The sequence below is a fragment of the Gastrolobium bilobum genome, unplaced genomic scaffold, assembly GCF_033153095.1.
Source record: "Gastrolobium bilobum isolate Gb01-03AN ecotype WA unplaced genomic scaffold, APGP_CSIRO_Gbil_v1 utg11607, whole genome shotgun sequence".
Lineage (NCBI taxonomy): Eukaryota > Viridiplantae > Streptophyta > Magnoliopsida > Fabales > Fabaceae > Gastrolobium > Gastrolobium bilobum.
The window spans coordinates 109,314-125,709 of record NW_026898683.1 but is presented as its reverse complement, the minus strand read 5'-3'; the positions used below and the strand labels follow the sequence as shown (position 1 = coordinate 125,709).

At 37.1% G+C, this 16,396-nt stretch overlaps 1 pseudogene; it reads right to left on the bottom strand.

Moving 5' to 3' along the window:
* Window positions 1-11,745: 11,745 nt before the first annotated feature.
* On the bottom strand, window positions 11,746-16,185 carry LOC133318286 (protein FAR-RED IMPAIRED RESPONSE 1-like; annotated as a pseudogene).
* Between the last annotated feature and the right edge of the window lie 211 nt (window positions 16,186-16,396).

Genomic DNA, 16,396 nt, shown 5'->3' with positions numbered 1-16,396 from the left:
CTCAATTCACAAGGCCAAACTCGAGTATTGTCAAACCACCGATTGCTGCTAATAATTATGACATCCAGCCAGCACTCATCACCTTGGTTGAGAAAACTCAGTTTGGTGGAGAGGACTATGAAGATCCTCATGACTTCATAGACAGATTTTTAAGGATCTGTGATACAACTAAACACAACGGAGTGTCAGACGATGCGATCAGACTCCGATTGTTCCCGTTTGCATTGACCGGGAGAGCTCTCAAATGGTTGGATCGACAAGCTCCCAACAGCATCAGAACATGGGAGGATTTGGCGGCTAAATTTTTTGCTGAACACTTTTCCATGGAAAAGTACAATAAGTTGGTGAATGAAATCACCAATTTTACCCAACAACCAGGAGAGACTTTATGTGCAGCCTGGACTCGATACCAGGAGCTGATCAGAAAGTGTCCACAATATGACTTGCCAGATACAAAGAAGGTCAGAGTCTTCTATAATGGGATGACGCCAGAATGCAGAATGATTGTCAATGGTGCAGCTGGTGGCACCATAGGAAAGAAGACAACAGATGAGACTTTAGAGCTGCTGGATTTAATGGCAAGGAATGAGAATGCGTCTATGGCAGCAGCATTCCCATCTATTCAGCCCAAGAAAGGAATTTTACAATTGGGGAATAATGATGCATCACTAGCTGAGCACAAAGTGATTTCCCAGCAATTGGCCAATTTGAATGCCAAGCTGGACAAGATGCAGCTCTCAACATCCAAGGTTGATATATTTAACTGTGAGTATTGCAAGGAGCCGCATGATACTAATGAGTGCCCTACACTCAATAGAGCTGAACCATTCCAGGTCAATGGAATTTGGTATGATCCAAGGCCTCCACAAAATATTCAAGGTTACCAAAGGAATCAGAATGGCGGCCAAGGAAATAACTTTCAAAGGAGGAATCAAGGGAGCGGCTTGGATTATAAATCCAACAACTATCTGCAACCTCCTCCTCTGCCACAAAGAGAGCCATCTGAATTGGAGAAAGCGATGATACAACTTTCCAAAACCACTAATGATCACATAAATGAGACAAGAGCCTACCACAAGAACCAAGACGCTTCAATCAGAAACTTGGAAACTCAAATTGGCCAACTTTCAAGACAACTAGCTGAGAGGAGTCAAGAAAAGAGCGATGCAGTGTCAAAGGAGCAATGCAATGTCATCACTACAAGGAATGAGGAGCTAGAAAAAGAGAAAGTTGAAGTTTCTACAAGAAAGGATGAACAAGCTCAAAAAGATGAAGAAGAAGCAAAGGAACAACCTCCTGCAGTTCAAATGAAGCAATGGGATTTCTCACGTTTTGAGAAACTCCCATATCCAATGAGGCCAAAGCAAAATGAGCAAAGGAAGCAATTGTCTAAATTTTTAGATATTTTTAAGAAATTGCAGATTAATATTCCTTTTGCAGACACTCTGGAGCAAATGCCCTCATATGCCAAATTCTTGAAGGAAACATTATCTAAGAAGAGGAAGCTCACAGAGGATGAACCGGTCACATTAACAGAGGAGTGCAGTGTAATCCTACAGAAAAATATGCCTCCAAAGTTGAAGGATCCAGGAAGCTTCAGTATTCCATGCATCATTGGCAAGACAACTATAGAGAAAGTCTTATGTGATCTTGGTGCCAACGTTAATGTGATGCCATTAACCCTGATGAAGAAGCTGGGAATTGATGAAGTCAAGCCAACTAGGATGAATGTTCAACTGGCTGACCGCTCAACAAAGCAAGCACATGGTATTGTGGAAGATGTGCTAGTCAAGGTAGACAAATTTCTAATTCCTGCTGATTTTGTTATCCTTGACATTGATGAAGATGCCAGTGTGCCTATGATCTTCGGGAGGCCATTCTTAGCAACCTCAGGAGCATTAATCGATGTACCTAAGGGTGAGTTGATAATGCGCGTGGATGGAGAGCAAGCAATATTCAAAGTACTTATAAATGAAGCTCCTCCATTTCCTGCTCCTCAACCTAAGAATCAAGTCAATTACATTGCGGAGAAAAAGGTTGAGGAAAGGAATAAGAAGGAAATTCATCAGTGGCATGAAGGAAGCAAGCCAAAGGTTAAGATGGAAAAGCCCAAGGGTAAGGAAAAGCATGTGAGGACTAAGTTTAAAGTTTCTGAGAACCCTCATCCTTATCCACATGCATATGAGTATAACCATGGCGGGACACAAATTCTGAGCAAGGGTATAGTGTCATCACTGAGCTCGAGTTACCAGCCACTATGATCACAAGGGGTACGTCAGGCTCGTGACGTTAAACAAGCGCTACTTAGGAGGCAACCCAATGAGTTTTTATTATTATTTTTTTTATTTCCTTCCCCTTATCTGTCTTTAATTTTTATTTTGATGTTTTATTTTCGTTGTCTTTGTTTGACCATCTAGGTTTATGTTAGGGTAATTTGAACCTCGTTGGTATTTTGAGTTATAATTCTCCAGTACATTGGTTATGTTATTTTCTGCCTGATATTTCACATGTGTGATGTTTATACTTGTGCAGCAGTATTTTCTCCAACTACTTTAGTTATTGCTGAGGACAGCAATATTCTAAATCTGGGAATTGGGGCTGCATACACGGCAATCGAGGTATCACACACAGAAAAAGGTTCAGCGGATTCATAGCTACTCCAGGGGAGTTATTTTAACCTTTCTAGTTATTTTCATTTTTTTCTCATTTTGGTAGAAATTTTGTGTTTTTAGTTTCATTTCCTGCTATGTGAAAGCACAGTCCTGATTTAGATATGCTACTCAGTCAATTCCTTGGTTGAATATGAGGAAGCATTGCATGATATGCAAGATTGTCATGACATTGCATAGAGCATGAATAGAGATTATGATTGCTCGTTTGTTTGATTTCTATGATAATGATGCTTGAAATGAAATCAAGAAGAGTCTAGTTTGATACCACAGCTTGTGAGGTTTGTGCCTATACAGTTAATTTTTTTTTGAGAGTCCTCACTGCAGTGGTACTCTAGAACTTGATCTAATTCTCTCCAATGCATGTGTTGATTGAAGTGATAGAGGCATTTTGTTCTATTAAGCTTATGGCCAAATAGCAGCTACCTGAGAAATCATCCATTGTTAGCCATGTTGAGCCTGAGACCAATTTTTTTTAATTACCTTATTAAACTGTTTAGACCACTTCCATCAGAACTTACCTTGTTTGAGATTGAAATGTCAATAATCAAAAAGTTAGAAGTAATTGAGGTAAGCTCCACTAGAAGTTAAGCAGTTGAAAAGGAAAAGAAAAGAATAGTTCTCACATGAATATAAAGAGAAAGAAAAATAAATTGCAAAGATTGACAAGCAATGATGAAGGAAAAAGTGAGAAAAAGGAAGGAATCATGAATTCGAATAAAAAGTGGTACTGAAATTTGAATTGAGAGATGATTGAGTATTAATGAAAATGGTGTTTCAATCTCAATAATTATTCAGCTACTCTCCAAAAGATTCTAACCTTAAGCCAAGCCAAGTTATAACCTTAAGAAGCCCTTTTGATCAATCAGGCATGTGTTGATGTTCCTCATCTTTAGGAACTTGAGAAAAAGATCAAGCTTATGGTAGTACAACAGCTGTGATGAAATGAGTGATGATGAATGACCCCAAACACTGAGTGATGAGTGAATATCATGTCTTGTGAGGGGTAATCAAGTTAGACTCTGATGTTTGAATGTAGTTGATGAGCATCATCTTAAGTTTGACGTTGAAATCATTCATGCTTAGTATAGTGATCTTTATGATTGTCTGTGCAATGTTGTGCTTGATTGATTGAACCTTGCTTCCCATGCTTAAATTCTGTTTATTGCTGAGGACAGCAACATCTAAATCTGGGAATTGTTTGATGTGCGTCTAGCATATGATGTTTTCTAACTTGAAAGAAGCAAGGAATTAATCATAAATGAGTGAAAATAGTCATTGAATGCAAGAAATATTGATTATTCCTTCTCAATCATGTTCTCACTCAAGTTATATGTTTAAATAGCAGGAAACACCGCAAAAAGGAGCAAAAACGGAGAAACCAAATTTCCCGCTGGCGCACGACGCGCGGAGGTTGGCGCACGGAGCGCCAAACTGGCGCACAGGGCGCGGTACTTGGCGCACGGGGCGCCAAATCGACGATTTGCTTCTGTTTCGGTCGCGCACGAAGCGCGGGAGGTGGCGCACGACGCTCCAACCTGACGCCCAGAGCGCGGGAGTTGGCGCACGGAGCGCGGGACTGGCGCACGGCACTCCAGAGTTGGCGCCCGGGGCGCCGTTTACAGATTCAGCTTCTGTTTCTCCCAAGTTTGGGGCGCCAGGCTTGGCGCCCCGTGCGCGGGCGATATATTTTTAAGTGCGAATCAGCTAAAATAAGGCCCAATTGGAGTGCAAAGGGAAATAGGTTTTCCCAAAACCTAATAAAAGGATCAGAAACATAAGAAGAAGGAACTTTTGGAGGATAAGGAGAGGAAAACAACAAATAGAGCAGAGATTCCTTGGAGCTTCTCGGAGATTCAAGGGTTCGATCGATCAAGGCCAAACTCGAGTATTGTCAAACCACCGATTGCTGCTAATAATTATGACATCCAGCCAGCACTCATCACCTTGGTTGAGAAAACTCAGTTTGGTGGAGAGGACTATGAAGATCCTCATGACTTCATAGACAGATTTTTAAGGATCTGTGATACAACTAAACACAACGGAGTGTCAGACGATGCGATCAGACTCCGATTGTTCCCGTTTGCATTGACCGGGAGAGCTCTCAAATGGTTGGATCGACAAGCTCCCAACAGCATCAGAACATGGGAGGATTTGGCGGCTAAATTTTTTGCTGAACACTTTTCCATGGAAAAGTACAATAAGTTGGTGAATGAAATCACCAATTTTACCCAACAACCAGGAGAGACTTTATGTGCAGCCTGGACTCGATACCAGGAGCTGATCAGAAAGTGTCCACAATATGACTTGCCAGATACAAAGAAGGTCAGAGTCTTCTATAATGGGATGACGCCAGAATGCAGAATGATTGTCAATGGTGCAGCTGGTGGCACCATAGGAAAGAAGACAACAGATGAGACTTTAGAGCTGCTGGATTTAATGGCAAGGAATGAGAATGCGTCTATGGCAGCAGCATTCCCATCTATTCAGCCCAAGAAAGGAATTTTACAATTGGGGAATAATGATGCATCACTAGCTGAGCACAAAGTGATTTCCCAGCAATTGGCCAATTTGAATGCCAAGCTGGACAAGATGCAGCTCTCAACATCCAAGGTTGATATATTTAACTGTGAGTATTGCAAGGAGCCGCATGATACTAATGAGTGCCCTACACTCAATAGAGCTGAACCATTCCAGGTCAATGGAATTTGGTATGATCCAAGGCCTCCACAAAATATTCAAGGTTACCAAAGGAATCAGAATGGCGGCCAAGGAAATAACTTTCAAAGGAGGAATCAAGGGAGCGGCTTGGATTATAAATCCAACAACTATCTGCAACCTCCTCCTCTGCCACAAAGAGAGCCATCTGAATTGGAGAAAGCGATGATACAACTTTCCAAAACCACTAATGATCACATAAATGAGACAAGAGCCTACCACAAGAACCAAGACGCTTCAATCAGAAACTTGGAAACTCAAATTGGCCAACTTTCAAGACAACTAGCTGAGAGGAGTCAAGAAAAGAGCGATGCAGTGTCAAAGGAGCAATGCAATGTCATCACTACAAGGAATGAGGAGCTAGAAAAAGAGAAAGTTGAAGTTTCTACAAGAAAGGATGAACAAGCTCAAAAAGATGAAGAAGAAGCAAAGGAACAACCTCCTGCAGTTCAAATGAAGCAATGGGATTTCTCACGTTTTGAGAAACTCCCATATCCAATGAGGCCAAAGCAAAATGAGCAAAGGAAGCAATTGTCTAAATTTTTAGATATTTTTAAGAAATTGCAGATTAATATTCCTTTTGCAGACACTCTGGAGCAAATGCCCTCATATGCCAAATTCTTGAAGGAAACATTATCTAAGAAGAGGAAGCTCACAGAGGATGAACCGGTCACATTAACAGAGGAGTGCAGTGTAATCCTACAGAAAAATATGCCTCCAAAGTTGAAGGATCCAGGAAGCTTCAGTATTCCATGCATCATTGGCAAGACAACTATAGAGAAAGTCTTATGTGATCTTGGTGCCAACGTTAATGTGATGCCATTAACCCTGATGAAGAAGCTGGGAATTGATGAAGTCAAGCCAACTAGGATGAATGTTCAACTGGCTGACCGCTCAACAAAGCAAGCACATGGTATTGTGGAAGATGTGCTAGTCAAGGTAGACAAATTTCTAATTCCTGCTGATTTTGTTATCCTTGACATTGATGAAGATGCCAGTGTGCCTATGATCTTCGGGAGGCCATTCTTAGCAACCTCAGGAGCATTAATCGATGTACCTAAGGGTGAGTTGATAATGCGCGTGGATGGAGAGCAAGCAATATTCAAAGTACTTATAAATGAAGCTCCTCCATTTCCTGCTCCTCAACCTAAGAATCAAGTCAATTACATTGCGGAGAAAAAGGTTGAGGAAAGGAATAAGAAGGAAATTCATCAGTGGCATGAAGGAAGCAAGCCAAAGGTTAAGATGGAAAAGCCCAAGGGTAAGGAAAAGCATGTGAGGACTAAGTTTAAAGTTTCTGAGAACCCTCATCCTTATCCACATGCATATGAGTATAACCATGGCGGGACACAAATTCTGAGCAAGGGTATAGTGTCATCACTGAGCTCGAGTTACCAGCCACTATGATCACAAGGGGTACGTCAGGCTCGTGACGTTAAACAAGCGCTACTTAGGAGGCAACCCAATGAGTTTTTATTATTATTTTTTTTATTTCCTTCCCCTTATCTGTCTTTAATTTTTATTTTGATGTTTTATTTTCGTTGTCTTTGTTTGACCATCTAGGTTTATGTTAGGGTAATTTGAACCTCGTTGGTATTTTGAGTTATAATTCTCCAGTACATTGGTTATGTTATTTTCTGCCTGATATTTCACATGTGTGATGTTTATACTTGTGCAGCAGTATTTTCTCCAACTACTTTAGTTATTGCTGAGGACAGCAATATTCTAAATCTGGGAATTGGGGCTGCATACACGGCAATCGAGGTATCACACACAGAAAAAGGTTCAGCGGATTCATAGCTACTCCAGGGGAGTTATTTTAACCTTTCTAGTTATTTTCATTTTTTTTTTTCATTTTGGTAGAAATTTTGTGTTTTTAGTTTCATTTCCTGCTATGTGAAAGCACAGTCCTGATTTAGATGTGCTACTCAGTCAATTCCTTGGTTGAATATGAGGAAGCATTGCATGATATGCAAGATTGTCATGACATTGCATAGAGCATGAATAGAGATTATGATTGCTCGTTTGTTTGATTTCTATGATAATGATGCTTGAAATGAAATTAAGAAGAGTCTAGTTTGATACCACAGCTTGTGAGGTTTGTGCCTATACAGTTAATTTTTTTTTTGAGAGTCCTCACTGCAGTGGTACTCTAGAACTTGATCTAATTCTCTCCAATGCATGTGTTGATTGAAGTGATAGAGGCATTTTGTTCTATTAAGCTTATGGCCAAATAGCTACCTGAGAAATCATCCATTGTTAGCCATGTTGAGCCTGAGACCAATTTTTTTTAATTACCTTATTAAACTGTTTAGACCACTTCCATCAGAACTTACCTTGATTGAGATTGAAATGTCAATAATCAAAAAGTTAGAAGTAATTGAGGTAAGCTCCACTAGAAGTTAAGCAGTTGAAAAGGAAAAGAAAAGAATAGTTCTCACATGAATATAAAGAGAAAGAAAAATAAATTGCAAAAATTGACAAGCAATGATGAAGGGAAAAGTGAGAAAAAGGAAGGAATCATGAATTCGAATAAAATGTGGTGCTGAAACTTGAATTGAGAGATGATTGAGTATTAATGAAAATGGTGTTTCAATCTCAATAATTATTCAGCTACTTTCCAAAAGATTCTAACCTTAAGCCAAGCCAAGTTATAACCTTAAGAAGCCCTTTTGATCAATCAGGCATGTGTTGATGTTCCTCATCTTTAGGAACTTGAGAAAAAGATCAAGCTTATGGTAGAACAACAGCTGTGATGAAATGAGTGATGATGAATGACCTCAAACACTGAGTGATGAGTGAATATCATGTCTTGTGAGGGGTAATCAAGTTAGACTCTGACGTTTGAATGTAGTGTTAAGCATCATCATAAGTTTGACTTGAAAATCATTCATGCTTAGTATAGTAATCTCTATTATTGTCTGTGCAATGCTATGCCTGATTAATTGAACCTTGCTTCCCATGCTTAAATTCAATTTATTGCTGAGGACAGCAACATCTAAATCTGGGAATTGTTTGATGTGAGTCTAGCAGATGATGTTTTCTAACTTAAAAGAAGCAAGGAATTAATCATAAATGTGTGAAAATATTCATTAAATGCAAGAAATATTGATTATTCCTTCTCAATCATGCTCTCACTCAAGTTATATGTTAAATAGCATGAAACGCCGCAAAAAGGAGCAAAAACGGAGAAACCAAATTTCCCGCTAGCGCACGACGCGCGGAGGTTGGCGCACGGAGCGCCAAACTGGCGCACAGGGCGCGGTACCTGGCGCACGGGGCTCCAAATCGACGATTTGCTTCTGTTTCGGCCACGCACGGCGCGCGGGAGGTGGCGCACGGCGCGCCAACCTGGCGCCCGGTGCTCGAGAGTTGGCGCACGGAGCGCGGGACTGGCGCACGGCACTCCAGAGTTGGCGCCCGGGGCGCCGTTTACAGATTCAGCTTCTGTTTCTCCCAAGTTTGGGGCGCCAGGCTTGGCGCCCCGTGCGTGGGCGATATATTTTTAAGTGCGAATCAGCCAAAATAAGGCCCAATGGGAGTGCAAGTGAAAAGAGGTTTTCCCAAAACCTAATAAAAGGATCTGAAACATAAGAAGAAGGAACTTTTGGGAGAATCAAGAGGAGAAAAACAACAAAGAGAGCAGAGATTCCTTGGAGCTTCTCGGAGATTCAAGGATTCGATCGATCAAGACGGAAGATCTTCATCTTCCCTTTCTCTTCTAGGTTTTAAATGCTACTTTATTTTAGTTATTTTGTCAGACATGAACATGTTTGGCTAGTTTCATCATTATGGTAAGGGTCACAACCCTTGATGTGAACCCCTTGTACCTTGGTTGAAATTTACGTTTATCTATTTTAATTGAGTTTATCTTTTCTTGTTCTTCATTTATAATTCTATTGGAACTGATCAATCTAGTAGGATTGCGAGGGTTAGGGTTTTCGATAGGGATGTTGGAATTCTAATTCCTGACAAAGAATAAGGTAACTGTTCATGTACGCACTAGGGATAGGCTACATGAACAGCGAACGTTAAAGGTTCATTGATTCTAAGGGTTAACTCGAAAAGGGATTTCTAAGGGATTAGGATTCTAATAGAGTTGACTAGGTTAAGATCACTAAGGGATTAAGGCTTAACTAATCATATAAAAGATGATGAATTGTTCGATCAATTGAATAGGTAAATGTAAACGTAATCCAAGTTGCAAGGTGGGGATCGGAAAGGTGTTTGTTTCTCTTACCGCAATATTTTCTCAAATATTTTCCCAATCCTTAATCTTTTGTTCTTGCATTCTGAAAACACTTTTGGAATCATTTACATTTTTACTTTAATTATTTTAGTTTGTTTCATGAACTACAATCATTCTCAACCTATTTTGATTAATCCAACAAGAGAGGAATAGTTATAACAACTTAGGTGCCTCAATCCTCGTGGAGACGATACTCTACTCACTCTTTATTACTTGGTACGATCGGTGCACTTGCCGATTTTACGCATCAGTCATGCATGGAGTTTTGCTCTCTCATATCTTCATGTCATTTTAGATAAATTAAATGATTGATCAAGATGAGCCATAGCCAATTGATTTAACTTGCTTAGTTTTAAACAGACGCGCCCAAGATTTTTTGTAGTTCCAAGAGGTATGGAGAAAATGTTAGAATTTTTCGTTACGTGGGCAATATTAATTAATTAGTTTTTTGTTTTAAAATTAATCGGGTTAATGGATATTTCAATTATATTATTTTGATATCTGTTGAGTTGGGCTTTTGGCATCTGTTGGTATCGGGCCTAGTTGGGCAGCAGTGTAGGCAGGCGTGTGACCATGGTTTTTCGTGATGAGTGGATCCAGTGGACACAAATTCTTTTTAGGGTATTTGGCTAGGTCCCCTCTCTAACCTATTTATATTGGGATCAAATCCCATGAGCCGTAATGCTCTCATCGCTGAGGCTGCCACTTTCGAAATAAGTCATAGAGAGGAAGATCCTGGCATGTAGTTCCCCTTTCCTCCGGCTTTGTGATAACCCAATAAGGTAAGCATAATCTCATATTTTGATTTCATATTATTTGGGTATTTTATAATCATATACATGATCCATGATCCTGGAATTATAAATCTTTCATTTGGTATCAGAGCCTGTGTGTATGATTATAAAATCCACGTTGATGGAATCAAAGAAATTGATTTTTTTTTATCATAAAGGTCAAAACCTTACGCATTTATTTGTGAAATTCTTCTTTTGGTTTTCGATTGAATTGAGAACCTAGGGCTTTTATTTTACATGTCAAAATCTTTCTATAGATATATGACGTGAGGTTTCGAGGAATACTAAAGAAGAATTTGTGTTTTCATTTTTTTTTTTGGACCAAGGAGAATTTGTATTATTTCCATACAAAGTCATGTTTTTTGTGTATATTTTTCTGGATCCACAAATCAGTTTATAATTTTTTTTTGTCGTTCTATATGCATCGTCTTTTTTAGTTCATATCTATTTTGAAACGAAAGTATTGTAACAAACTGATATGATTAGTTTGCAAAATTTATGCATCAATTTTTTGCATTAATTCAATCAAGAAGTTATATTTATTTCGTACTGCAATCAAATGATTTGAAAAGTATATGACTATTCTCGATCAAACAATTTTTGTTTACGGTGGAAGTATAAATCTCGATTTGTTCATAGTTATGTTTCTTCCTCTCCTTTTTGGAAAAATTAAAAAGTATTAGCTTTTTAAGCCAACATAAATAGATCGAAAGGCCAGGAGGGGTTTATGCATTCCCTAGTGAGGTCCTTAGCAAATGTACAAAGATGAGGTAATTTGTGTAAACATCGTAGACTTGGTTTTGCCATGACACGTGAACATGAGTGTCTCTTATAGTTTCTTTTTGGCATTCTTGGTGCATTTCTTAAATCATTATTATTATTTTTTACCTGTGCTGAGAGTAGTGCTGGCGCAGTATCTCTTTGTTCAGTATTATTTGCTGAGCAATTTGTGTCTTCTTCAAAACATGCATTTTTCTAGCACTTATCGTATTTCATGAAATAACTAAAGGGATTGAGATCCTCTAATGTCAAGTTTTCACATGACCCAGTAATGTTAATCAATCTCAGCCATTTGTTATTTTTAATAATAAATCAACGGTTGTTTTTTATTTATTTTTCTTATTTCTTTTCTCTCTCATCTATTTACAATTATATCTCTCTTCTTTACTTTACTCTCCCACGTTTTCATTTCCTCAGCAAACTTATTCAGAATTGGGATAATTAAATTCTCCTCATCTCTTTCTCATCTCTGCCGGTGCTTCAACGAACCCAGGTTCATCCAATTCATTTTTTTAGTGAAATATCAAAAGATTGCTCAAGTTCTGTGATCCGCGTCATCATCCTCAACCTCTTTTCCAGGAGAAGACGAAGAAACAAGAAGAAGAAGAAAACGGATAACCCCTAAATCTGGATTTCTTATCGAGGATGTGACGCTCTGCATCCAAAAAGATGGGTCAATCCAATTCCACTCCTTCCATCAATTCCGCTCTGGTATTTCATCACTACGCCATTTTCATATTTCAACTTTTATTTTTTTTTTATTTTTTAATTTTCAAGCTCGTTTCTTTTTGTCAGGGCCATGCTTGACTGTAACTCTCCCCTTCTTTTATGGATCTAATAATAATTTTAATCACGATTACTTAAAAAAACATAGATTAAGGGGTTTTTTAAAAAAGATTATTTTTGTTACGGTCATGTTAAAGTTTTTTTTTTTTTGGGTGGGGGGAGGGTCAGTCCTTGTTGATGCCTGCAAATTTCTCTTAATTATTTATATTTTTCAAGAATTTTCCTATTATGATTTTGTGAGGTTGTCAGATTGTGGTGGCTGGTTAGGACTAGCAGGATGGGAGAAGCATAGTCATCCTTAGTGAAAGAATTTAGATCTTGGGCAGAAAAAATATACCTTCACTAATAAATTATTGAGTCAATTCTGCACTTCTTCAAGCAAAGACTGATGGATGATTAAACTTTTGAAGCATGGACGACACATGCACAATGAAACCTCTTTGATTAATATGAAACATGGAAAATTCTTGTCTCTAAGCCTGTTTATTCTTGTCTTCTTTTTTTTGGTGTGCCTCTTATGGTATAGTCTTTATGCCATTACTTTAACATAATCAGACTAATATCTAGCAAGCACTTTTTATACTGTTTCTGGAATTATTCTCCACCTTGAATATCTGATACTAAAGATATGTCTTAGCTAATGAACTATTTTAATCTAAATCGCAGGATGTTTAGAAGAGGAACAAACGAATGTGGGATTGAAGAAGATGTTATTGCTCGTTTGCCTTCTACCAAAAATTTCGCAAGAGAGAGATATGGATGCTGATGCTGATGTTTCATTCTAAATATAAATATATCACCTTACCAATTTCTCTTCTATACGGTTATTGAAAATTTGCACAAATTGTTGTATATTAATCGGTTTCAAGGGGAACAACTGTTGTACTAATTAGCACTTGGAATAATCGGTTTCAAGAGGCTTGATTTTCAAATTCTTGTACGAAAGCACAATGTATTTTACGAAATTCACCAAAATGAATTTTACGAAATTGTTGAAACATCACACTTCCAATTCCAGGTCACAGCTAATATTCCTTAAATTGTGCGGAACAAGATTACAATCAATCACTAGCAATTCAAGTATGAATTTTATTACTATTTAGAACCAAACTTCAATGACAATAAAGCTATAAACTAAATATCGATAAAAGAATCAGTCAAGTGAAAAGTTATGGTACGAAAGCACAATGTATCTTCTTTTTAGTTATGGCATTCAAACTTGGTATAGTGAACTACCTAAGTTACAACTAAATTAGCATTGATACAATCTGAAGTCAAAAGAGCCAAAATAAATATCGATAAAACTTGAACTATGAGTCTGTACATAATCTTCCAATTCAATCTACAAAATCTTCCAATTCAATCTACAATCTCATCAGAAATATAGCTTAAGATTTTACAACACCCCACTATTACCCATGTGATTAGTCAAAATACATGGTGTTTTTTTAAACTTCTCTAAAAACTGAGCTACCATAATCCATCATGGGCTAATATGAAAAACTCTACATCAAAGGAATTGGTACTCCATGGATACTTGGTTACTCATTAGGTTTGATACATCACTCAAAGGAATTAATAATGGATTGAACTTGGTGCTTGTTGATTGAAAAAAAGTATCATGAAGTGGCTCCTGTTCAAGAAATATAATGCAAATATATTATAAACAATACAAAATTTATTTAAATAAATAAAAATTTCATACACTTCATTAAAAAAAATTAAAAGGTGTCAAAATTCTTACCATTAAAAGTCTATTAAAACCATGATCACTTTCATGAGAACTTGAAATGTCATTGTTTTCCTATGCAAAAACATCAACACAAAATATTGAAGAAAATATTAAATATGGAAAAACTAAAAAATTAAAAACACATTACTCAATAAAATATTGTTGCAAATAAAATTACCTTCAATTGTTTATTTTGTGAAGCACTAATTTTTGGGACCTTTTTTGTCTTCTTGGGTTGGTTCTCCACCCAACTCTTTGGACGTTTTCTCCAATTCTTTATACCATTTCTTCTTTTCAATCCTTTGACTTGTAAGAAATGATTTTCATTTGGGAAAGAGGAAGAAAGATCAACATTAATATTTTCTAGTCCCAAGTTTTTCTTGCAAATCTCATCAACTTGCTTTCGTAAGTCTTCTATGGCCTTTTCCATAAAGAAGTAAGCTTCCTTACAATCAGATGCTTGCGTGGTTATTCTCACTAATTTAGGGCAAATTTTCCTATATCGTTGTGTGCTATCAAGATTAGCATCTTCTTGAACATGTTTGCCATGTGTATCTTTCACAAATCCATTTTTTGCTTCCCTAGTCCACCTTTTCAAAATATACTGAATGGGAAACTTCTTTATATCTTTGACATCAAGAACCTTGATTGCATGACAACACAAAATGCCAAAAGTTTCAAATTTTTTGCAGCTACATGAAACTGTACTTGTGGAAGGAGTAAATGAAACTTTAAATTCTCCATCCTCATTGCACAACCCAACAAAATAGTCATGGATTAATTCACCTTCATTTCCTTTTTTTATATAACATGCTGCATATTTGTCATACTCTTTTTGAAAAAGATCAAAAAGAGGTAAAGTATATATTTGTGCAACCTGTTGCAATAAAGGTGAATTTTCCATCTTCAACCTTGGTACTTTTTGCCTAGATTCAAATTCACACTGCAGCTCATTGTATCTCTTATCACTAACCACCTTTCAAAGTGTTTGAAAAATTGTATTATGTCCAAGTCAGGTTTCATGCAAGTTTTCAAATCTGCATTAAAGCTTTCACTAAGTTGTGTACTTTGCATGCCAATAGTGGAAGTATTTTTCATATAACATTTTGTCCATTTTTCCTTTACTTTGTACACACCTATTAACCATTTGTTATCATGAAGATTGTATTCATCTAGCAATTTATCCCATGCTATTTGAAAATCAGCTTCCTCTGAGCATTTGTACATGCAAAAACTAAAGTCTTTCAAAAAATGAGACCCATTCTTCATCAAATTACCAAGGTGCTTTATGCCATTTTGCATCAAATGCCAAGAACATAAACCATGATATGTTTCGGGCATTACCTGTGGTAAAGCTTTAGCCATGGCATGGTCTTGATCTGTGAAAAGAGTTTGAGGCTTCTTGTTCTTATGTGCTTTCAAAAATTCTCTAAAGAGCCACTCAAATGATTCTGAAGTCTCGTCATAAAGAAGTGCAGCTCCAAAAATCACCACCCCTCTAAAGTGGTTAAATCCTGCAAAAACAGCCAAAGGTCTATATGCATTATTGGTACTATATGTAGTATCAAGGGTAACCACATCATCGAAGTATTCATAATCCATTATCATTCTTGCATTAGCCCAAAAAATATTTGTGATTTGTTCTTCAATATCTAATTGGACTGTATGATAGAATGATGGGTTTTCTATTGATTCTTGTTGAAAATATTGTAATAAGCTTCCTGCCTCCCCATATGCCATATTTCTCAACCTCTTGCTACGAAGATAATTCTTTTGATCCAAGCGTGTGTAACCAAGGTTTTCTCTTCCACCAACTTGTCTACTCATTAATTCAAATGAAGTCTTTTGCTTAAGGCCTGAATCATTAGCCAAATCAATCTCATGAGCTTGAACTTGAGACTATTTTCTTTGAGATATTAGCATGTGACTTGTCTCCAGAAGATGCAAAGGATGGTTATGCTCATCGCAAAAATCATAAATTTGATACTTCTCAATATTTTTCATGTATTTGAGTCCCAATTTCACCGGACAATTTGTTCTAGTTTCAAGGCGAGGATTGATAGTTAAATGATCCCTTTTGTCTGCTCTACGAACACCCTCTTTGCTACATACATATCTAACAGTCAAAATCCTTCCATTTTTGTTCTTGTTATAATATAGCTTTCGAACATTAAATCCAATTCTAACTCCATATTCAGTCCAAAATTTCCATGCCTCCTCTAAAGTACTAAATGTATTGCCTTTTCTAGGTTGCCATTCTAACTCTGCATCCATGCATGGTGCATTTTGTGCAACAATTAAATCACTTGGCATCCTAACATAACAAAATAAATAAATTCAGCTATAAAAAATTATTTAAAAATATAAAATTAAAAAATATACCGTAGTGTTTCCATAGCCTTACTCGTTAGCATTTGAATGTTGTTTTAACCATGGACGATGGACAAGTTCAGCCATATTGCTCAACCTGCATTTCAAAATTTTTGCCTTTAGACACGCAAGAGAATTTTTTTGAAAATTGTTGAAAAATATAATCTTTTTACTGAAAATTTACAAATAATCAAGAGAAATTTAAAGAACAAGCATGGTCATTGCAAAAAGCAACAAGCTTAAAAATTAAAATATAAAAAAAATGAAAATTCGAATATGAAAATAGCATATTGATGAA